Source organism: Nycticebus coucang, chromosome 22 (genome assembly GCF_027406575.1).
Source record: "Nycticebus coucang isolate mNycCou1 chromosome 22, mNycCou1.pri, whole genome shotgun sequence".
In the NCBI taxonomy this organism is placed as follows: domain Eukaryota; kingdom Metazoa; phylum Chordata; class Mammalia; order Primates; family Lorisidae; genus Nycticebus; species Nycticebus coucang.
In genome coordinates, this window is record NC_069801.1 from 5,588,341 (window position 1) to 5,596,203 (window position 7,863).

At 43.5% G+C, this 7,863-nt stretch overlaps 1 long non-coding RNA gene across 1 annotated transcript; it reads left to right on the forward strand.

The window, feature by feature from the left end:
- The first annotated feature begins 544 nt into the window (after positions 1 to 544).
- Positions 545 to 7,335, forward strand: LOC128575290 (uncharacterized). Its single transcript, XR_008376969.1, has 3 exons — positions 545 to 653; positions 1,643 to 1,703; positions 6,955 to 7,335. It is a non-coding gene; the product is annotated as an uncharacterized LOC128575290 (long non-coding RNA).
- The last annotated feature ends 528 nt before the right edge of the window (positions 7,336 to 7,863 follow it).

A 7,863-nucleotide genomic window follows, 5' to 3' on the forward strand; every position in this document is an offset into this window, starting at 1 on the left:
ACATAGAGCAGATGACATGGACTTAGACGAGATGTTTATTTCTGGGAGGTTTATTTCTCTCTTGTGTAAAAGCCCAGGCACACGTCAGGTGGGCTGTGGGGCGGGCAGCTGTGTTGTATGAGGTCCACTTGCAATCAGTGCCCCCAGGTCGCAATGCTGGCCAGGGTGCTGTCTCCATGTACGTGATCACAGCCAGCTTGCACCCTCATGTCCATGTTCCAGTCCTCAGAACGGAAGAGGAAGCTGAGGACAAGCAGCATCATCGAAAGACTTGTCTGGGGAGCTCAGTGGCCCGGCCACACCTGCTGGTGAGAGGCTGGTTTTGTAGTCATTGGCATGTGGGCAGCCAAACCCAGCAGGGCTTATTTCCAAAAGAAAGAAAAGGAAAGTGAACAATAGGGAAGTGGTAGCGGTGGGAACTCCTCTGAGCTGTGAAGGGAGGTGGCTGGAGGAACCCAGGAGGCGAAGGTCAAAGGGAGCAGAAGAGAGAAACGGTGAGCACACAAGGGTAAGAGATCACAGCTGGGTGCGGTGGCTCGTGTCTGTCATCCCAGCTGCTTTGGGAGGCTGAGGCAAGAGGATCACTGGAGAACAGAAGTTTGAGGCGGTAGTGAGCTGCGATGATGCCACTATCCCCCAGCCTGGGTGCCAGAGTGAGACCCTGGGAAGGAAGGGAGAGAGGGAGGAAGGAAGGAAGGGAGGGAGGGATAGAAAGAGGAAGGGAGGGAGGGAGGGACAGAGGAGGGAGGGAGAGAGAGGGCGGCTACTGATTGCCATTTTCTGAGTGAAATAGGAAACCAAGTGTCCTGGTATGACTGAGCAGGAAAGGGGGTGGCTTGGTGTTTGAGAGAGGGGAGACAGTTCGAAAGGGCCTTGTCAAGAGCACTGACAAGGGAAGTGTGCCCGGATCCCTAGCATGGGAACGTACCACCACTTTGCAGGATCCAGGAACAGGTGAAGTTGATGACCAGGGTATACAGTAACCCCAATTTCCACCAGGAAGTTCAAAGCATTCCAGGTACAGGTTTTGAGAAAGCAGATGGTGGGTTTCTCCAAAGTTATGAGCAAAGAAATGAGGCTGTTTTTATTGGAATGATGACAATCATTTCAATATGTCTCCCAGAATGCAGTAGAAGAAAACGCCGTGTGTTTGCCATAACCGGTCTGGGGAAGAGGCCTGGTGGGACTCAATATTTCCATAAAGTCACACTGCCACATTTTATTACTTAGACTTTGTAAACAAATACATGCATTTTTTTCTGAACAACAAACAACATTCCTTAACGCAAAATAAAACCAAATATGTCCTGCTATGTTCAGAAAGAGGTAGCAAGATGATCAGTCAGCAGCCCATCCGTCCCTGCAGAGGAGGAGAGACAGGCGGGGTCCCTGCTGTGTGGGGGCCGCCCAGGAAGGGCAAGGCACGACCACTCGTCTCAGGTCATCAGTAATTAGTGAGCGTCATGGGTAAAGAGTTTTATGGTAATAGTTTTCTGTAAATGAAAATTGCTCCTTCTTGCTGGGCAGTTTAGTTATATCTGAGTTAATCCAGGAAAGTCTTATTCATATTAACTATGACACATATGAGTCAACAAGTGTCACCCAGTGACTAAAAGAGGTGCCGTTGTCCTTTCTCCTGTAGGATGGATGCCTCCAGGAATGGGGCGTTCTGAGGTCATTCAGGCTTCTGTGGCCATTTCCAGGTGCTGCTAATGGCGTAACTGGTGGTAGGATTAGAGGGTTGGGGTCTTCCATAGGCTTTTCTCCTCCCAGATTTAATACAGTTCATAAACTACACATGGTGTGCAGCCAAAGACTTTCCATTTTCTCTAATGAGCATCGAATGTACTGGTTGGATTTTTCCATGATTATTACAACAACAATATGATTGGTTTCCTGCAATATCGGGTCCCCCAATTAGGTCTTTCCTGTTTCCCACAGAGAAACCAGGAAGGGAGAAGAAAAGCTTTCACCTGATTTTACTTATATTTACTTATTTTTTGAGACAAAGTCTCTCTTTGTCCTCGGTAGAGTTCTATGGCATCATAGCTCACAGCAACCTTAGACTCTTGGGCTCAAGAGTTGAAGCGATCCTCTTGCCTCAGCCTCCTGAGTAGTTGGGACTACAGGCGCCCACCACAACACCCAGCTCTATTTTTAGAGATGGGGTCTTGCTCTTGCTCAAGCTCAGGCTGGTCTCAAACTCCTGAGCTCCAGCAATGCACCTGCCTTGGCTTCCCAGAGTGCTGGGATTACAGGCTGAGCCACGGGGCCGGCATTTTCACCTGCTTTTAAATGTATCCTGCCATCCAACATGTTTGTGAATTTGAGCCCCTATTTTGGGGCTCCCCGAAAGACTCAGAACAACAAAAAAGTGTTGCCTTTGGAAACATGGTAGAACATAAATCTTCCAAGTTTAACCCAAGTGGGAGAGTGATTCTCCACTTACCCCAGGGGCAGCAGCCCCCCACCCCACCCCATATGATGTCCCAGGGAGGGGGAGTTTATCCCTACCTCTGGGCCATTTGTATTTATAAAGTAACTTAAAATTTCAATAGCAGCTGTGTGTGGGGGGGGGGGAATAGCACTCACCACTTTATTGGGTGAAATGACCTCCAGCCATTCGCTTCTTGGGGAGAATTAGGCAGATTGCATCAAGTTGCTGAGAATGGAAAATGTGCGTCAAGGGAGTGTGAATTAAGCGACTTGCTGGACATTATTTATTTCACTGGCTGCATCAGGAGTACAAATGAGTCACAGATGCCATAGAGATATGTGCAGATTTTTAAACTTTAACGTAAAATTCAAAAGTTAGAATAGCCAAGGATTTAGGATAAACTTTTGGAATGGGAGATTCTATTTTAAGTGTATATAAATGTCTCTAAGTCCTCTGCATACTTGGCGCCTCTTTTGTGGGTCTCTGCATACAGTGGAGCCTCCAGAGCTGGCCACCTCCTCAGGCCGACCTGATTTTCATAGACCAGACATGCACCATGTGTGCCGATCAGGACAGCAGGCCTAGGTCCTTGTGCTGACCATTTCCATATGTTGACCCGTGTATTACAGTCCCCTGGGTGGTCACTTGGAGAGGCTTACTGTAGTTTTAAAAGGATAAACTAGTTTGGAAGGACATGAGCATGCTTACAGAAACTGTGTTTACTTAGCACCCATGTTTCAAGATAGATTTTAATCCTTCCAATCCTTTCATTCTATCCTTCCTCCATTTATAGGCCAGGCATTGCTGGTGGGTGCCCTGAATTTCTTGCACACGCTCCCCCAACACACACAGGAAAACACTTCCAAGCACAAAGAAAACTTAGTTCAGTCTGCCATATTCCCTGTTTAATCGTATCATTACTATGATGAACCTATCCATTTCGAAATAGGTCACCACGATTTTCAGCAGGTTTGAACATTGGCATCAACACACATTTTTACTTGAATTGGGTACTTCTCCACCTCCGCTCTTACTCCAGTCAGCTCTGAGTAGATTTCTATGCACTTTGCCCACAAGGAGCCCAGTGCCCCTGTCTCAAGCCTTGCAGGACGCTGACCAGTTGGCACGACTCTTGGCAGCCCTGGAGGTGTGGGGAGATAGATCCCGGGGTCTGCCCTTGACCAGGAGTGGACAAGAGCTGGTAGATAAGCTCTTCCCCCAGGCAAACAGTTCTGAGACTGGTTTATAAGGCACCTCAGAGGGGCCAGCCAAACAGAACCCCCTGACTCACTCAGGGACGGCTCTCACTGACTCTCATGGCCATGTAACCTGCCCCTCTCATCCCCTTCCAGTGCTTACACTCCTGATGCTGCCTTCGGCAAGACTTTCCAGACCCTGCTTTAGAAAGAACCCCGACAGAATAACTTGAGTTTATTTTGGAAAAAAAAAAAAATCCCATTTAATTGTTACTTCTAACATTTTAATTTCCTACCCACAGAAATTAAATTTTCACATCCCCTTACAGTTTCATCCATTAAGCTTCATTGTCTCATAATGACACCTGCTGGAACTCTGCCTGCAATGATTAAATGGTGTGTCTACCTGTGAGTGTGAAGGGCAGGGTGGGGCCCTGGGAGGGAGATGGACTTTGAGGTCTCCAGTCCAGCCCCACCCTTACTAAATATGTGTCCCTGGGCAAGTCACTTAACCCTCTGTGCCCGTTGCAGCTTCATTTGTAAAAATGACCTTAATACAATGAAACTAGAAATTAATGACGAAAAAGCAACAAGGACCTTTATCTAGATTTTAAAATCTCTCATAACTCTCAGGTCAGTAAGGAAATAGAAAGTTCAGAATGCCTTAAAAATAATGATGAAAACACGGCACATCAAAATATATGTGATAGAAAGCTGCAACCCAGAGGAAAAATCGTAACATTTAATACCTGCGCTGGTAAGAATGTAAAAATGAAAATGAAGAGTTAAACAGCCAGCGCAAAACTGAAAACAGATGGACAAGAGAAGACAAAAGTCTAATGTTTTGAAAATTCAAAGAAAATTGACACTGTGGAAATTTAGCTCAAGAAAAAAAAGATAAGCAAAACATCAGTAAGACTAAAGATGGAAAAAAGAAAAACTATAAAATTAACAGAAATGTAAAACGTTTGTAATAAAAGAATATTGTAATTTAACTTGTCTAAATTAGCTAGAGAAAAAATAGGCCTCAATCCTCCGTGGGTTACTTATAACACAGTCTTCATCCCCACACCTCTCAGTTGGACAAGGTGATTAAAAAGTCATTTGTATCTAAGCGTAGAAAAGGTACAGTTAAAATACAGTATTCTAATCTTATGGGACCATGCCCTGTATATTCTAATCCATCATTGAGGAACGTCAGTATGTGGCCCACGGCTGTATTTTAATTCTGTCCATATGTATATGTTTAACCCCCCAATGACTATATGTAGATAGTCTAAAGAATTCTCTGTAGTATTTTCCTAGACATGAATCTGCCGGTGCAAAATGATCTCATTTTTTTATTCGCCTTCAAATGTTTTTATTTTGCCTTCATCTTTTTTTAATTTACAAAAGAGGAAATGTATTAATTAAAAGATGATAAAATTGTTTCTCTTTCCTCTAAATGAAAATAACAATATAATTTTTGGTAAACTTAAATATATTAAATGGTCCAAGGGATATAGTGACACACATCACCAGGCACCATAATTTGAGGAGAATAATTTAGCCATATGCATAAAAAGCCCTAAATTCTTTTTTTTTTAATTGTTTCAGGTTAATTGCAGGTATAAAAAATTAGGTTATGGTGTTTGCATTTGTTGGGTAAAGTCCCTCCTCTAGTTGCATCCCTCGCCCGAGGGGTGTGCCGTCCACCCCAACCTTGCCTGCCTTTGTCTTTGAAGTCTATTTTCTCACGTGTAGAAGAGGTTTCAACATACCCACCATCAAAATTCTAACTGCAGCCTCATTTCTAAAACCAAGGACCCAGAACACCCAAAGCCATCTTGGAAGACAAGAACAAAGAGGGGTGACACTTCTTGATTTCAAAACTGATTATAAAGCTCCAGTGGTCGGGACAGTGTGGCACTGATGTAGGGCAGACCAATTGGTCCATGGAATGGGATCAGGAGCCCAAAAGTAAACTGTACTCCAAGAGGGGTGCCAGGACTATGTAACAGGTAAAGAGTAGTCTCTTTGGGCAGCACCTGTGGCTCAAAGGAGTAGGGCGCTGGCCCCATATGCCGGAGGTGGCGGGTTCAAACCCAGCCCCGGACAAAAACTGCAAAAAAAAAAAAAAAAAAGAGTAGTCTCTTTAACAAATGTGAATTTGATAGTCACATGCAAAAAAAAAAAAAAAAAACCCGCAATAGACTTGGACTCCACCATATACAAAAATTTGCTCAAAAGGGATCCGTGACCTGTTAGTGCTATAGCTATCAAACTCTTCGAAGGAAATGCACGTATAAATCTTCGTTACCCGGAGTTAGGCAACCGTTTCTTAGAGTGAATACCAAAAGCGCAAGCAACCAAAGAAAAGTAGATAACACAGGACTCTATCAAACTCAAGAACTTTTGTGCATCAAAGGACACTTTCAAGAAAGCGAAAAGACAAGCCACAGAATGGGAGAAAAATTCGCCAAGCACGTAACTGAAAAGGTTCTACGCTCCAGAACATGTTACAATGCAACCGTAAAAAGACAAATATCCCGACTTAAAAATGAGCCAAGGACTTGAGTAACTATTTCTCCAAAGAAGACACACGTGAAAATATGCTTCATGTCTCTGGCCATTAGGAGAATGCAAATCAACACAGCAAAAGCAAGGAGATAGGATTTCGCGCCCACTAGATGGCTGTCCTTTTCCAAATGGAAAACAACGAATGTCGGTGAGATCGTGGAGAAATTGGAACCCTCGTAGATTGCTGTTCGGAAAGTAGTGCAGCCACTTAGGAAAGAGTCTGGCAGTTGCTCAGAAGTTAAATATAGAGTTGCCACATGGCCTATTAGTTTCTTCCCCAGTTACATGCCCAAGAGAATTGAAATCATATGTCCGCACGAAACTTGCACACAAATGTTTATAGCAACATTATTCATAATAGCCCCAAAGTGGAAACCCAAATGTCCATAAAATGATGAACGAGGTAACCAAACATGGTACATCATAGGATGGAAAACTATTTGGCCGTGAGGAGTTAAGTACAAATGCACGCTGTGACGTCCATGCACCTTGAAAACGTGTGCTAACTCAAAGAGGCCCGTCACAAGGGCCACGCAGTGATAGGAAATGTCCAGAACAGGCAGATCCATCAACACAGACGTGGGCGGGTCGTTTCCAGAGGATGAGGGGAGGGAGGCTGAGAATGACTGCTAATAGGTCCGGGGCTTCTTTTGAGGGATGGTGAAAATGTTCTGGAATTAGATGTGATAATTTCACAGCCTTATGAATATACTAAATCCACTGAATTATATGCTTTATTTATTTCTTTGTTTATTTTTAAAGACAGGTTCTCGCTCTGCTACCTAGACTGGAGTGCGAGGACACGATTGTAGCTGACTGCAGCCTCCAACTCCTGGGCTCCAGTGATCCTCCCACCTCAGCCTCCGAGGAGCTGGGAGTACAGGTGCCAGCCACCACACCTGGCTAAGTTTTTAAATTGCTCTTCACAGAGGCAGTGTCTCACTGTGTTGCCCAGGCTGGTCTTAAATGCTTGTCATGAGCCATTGCACCCAGACAAATTGCACACTTTAATAGGGTGAATGTTACGGTATGTGAATTATAGCTCAATTTTTAAAAACAATCCTTACATCCCTTGGACAGTTTCAACACACTATTGAAGCAGTTGTCTTTTATTTAGGGTCTTTGCATATTCATTAATATATGAGAATAGCTTATAATTTTGCTTTACAATATTGCCTTTGTCTTGTTTTGGTATCAAGGTTCTATCCCAAGAATGAGGTGGATAATATTCTTTCTTTCCTATAAAATAGCAAGGATCTGGTCCTTCGATATTTAATAAAAATTCCCTGTAAATCTGTTTGAACCTAATGTGTCTGGTGGGCTGAGCAGGGGAGTACGGCTTTGATCACCATTACTGTCTCTTCAGTTACTAGAAGGTCCATGTTTCCTATTTCTTCTTGAGTTTTATTAATTAATATTCTCATAGAAATTGATTTTAATATTTTATAAGTAGCTATGAGCCCTTTGATTGTTAATGTTGTTATTGATGCTGTCTCTTTTTTCTCTATAACACTTGTAAGAGAATTGTCTACCTTGTTAGACTTCCAACCCATTCTCTCCTTGTAACACAAGCATTTAGGACAGTGAACTTAACTAAAAGTATCACTTTTGCTGCAAAAAGCTTCGAGATGTGAGATTTTTGTCGTCGTTCAATTCTAGATAGTTAATAAT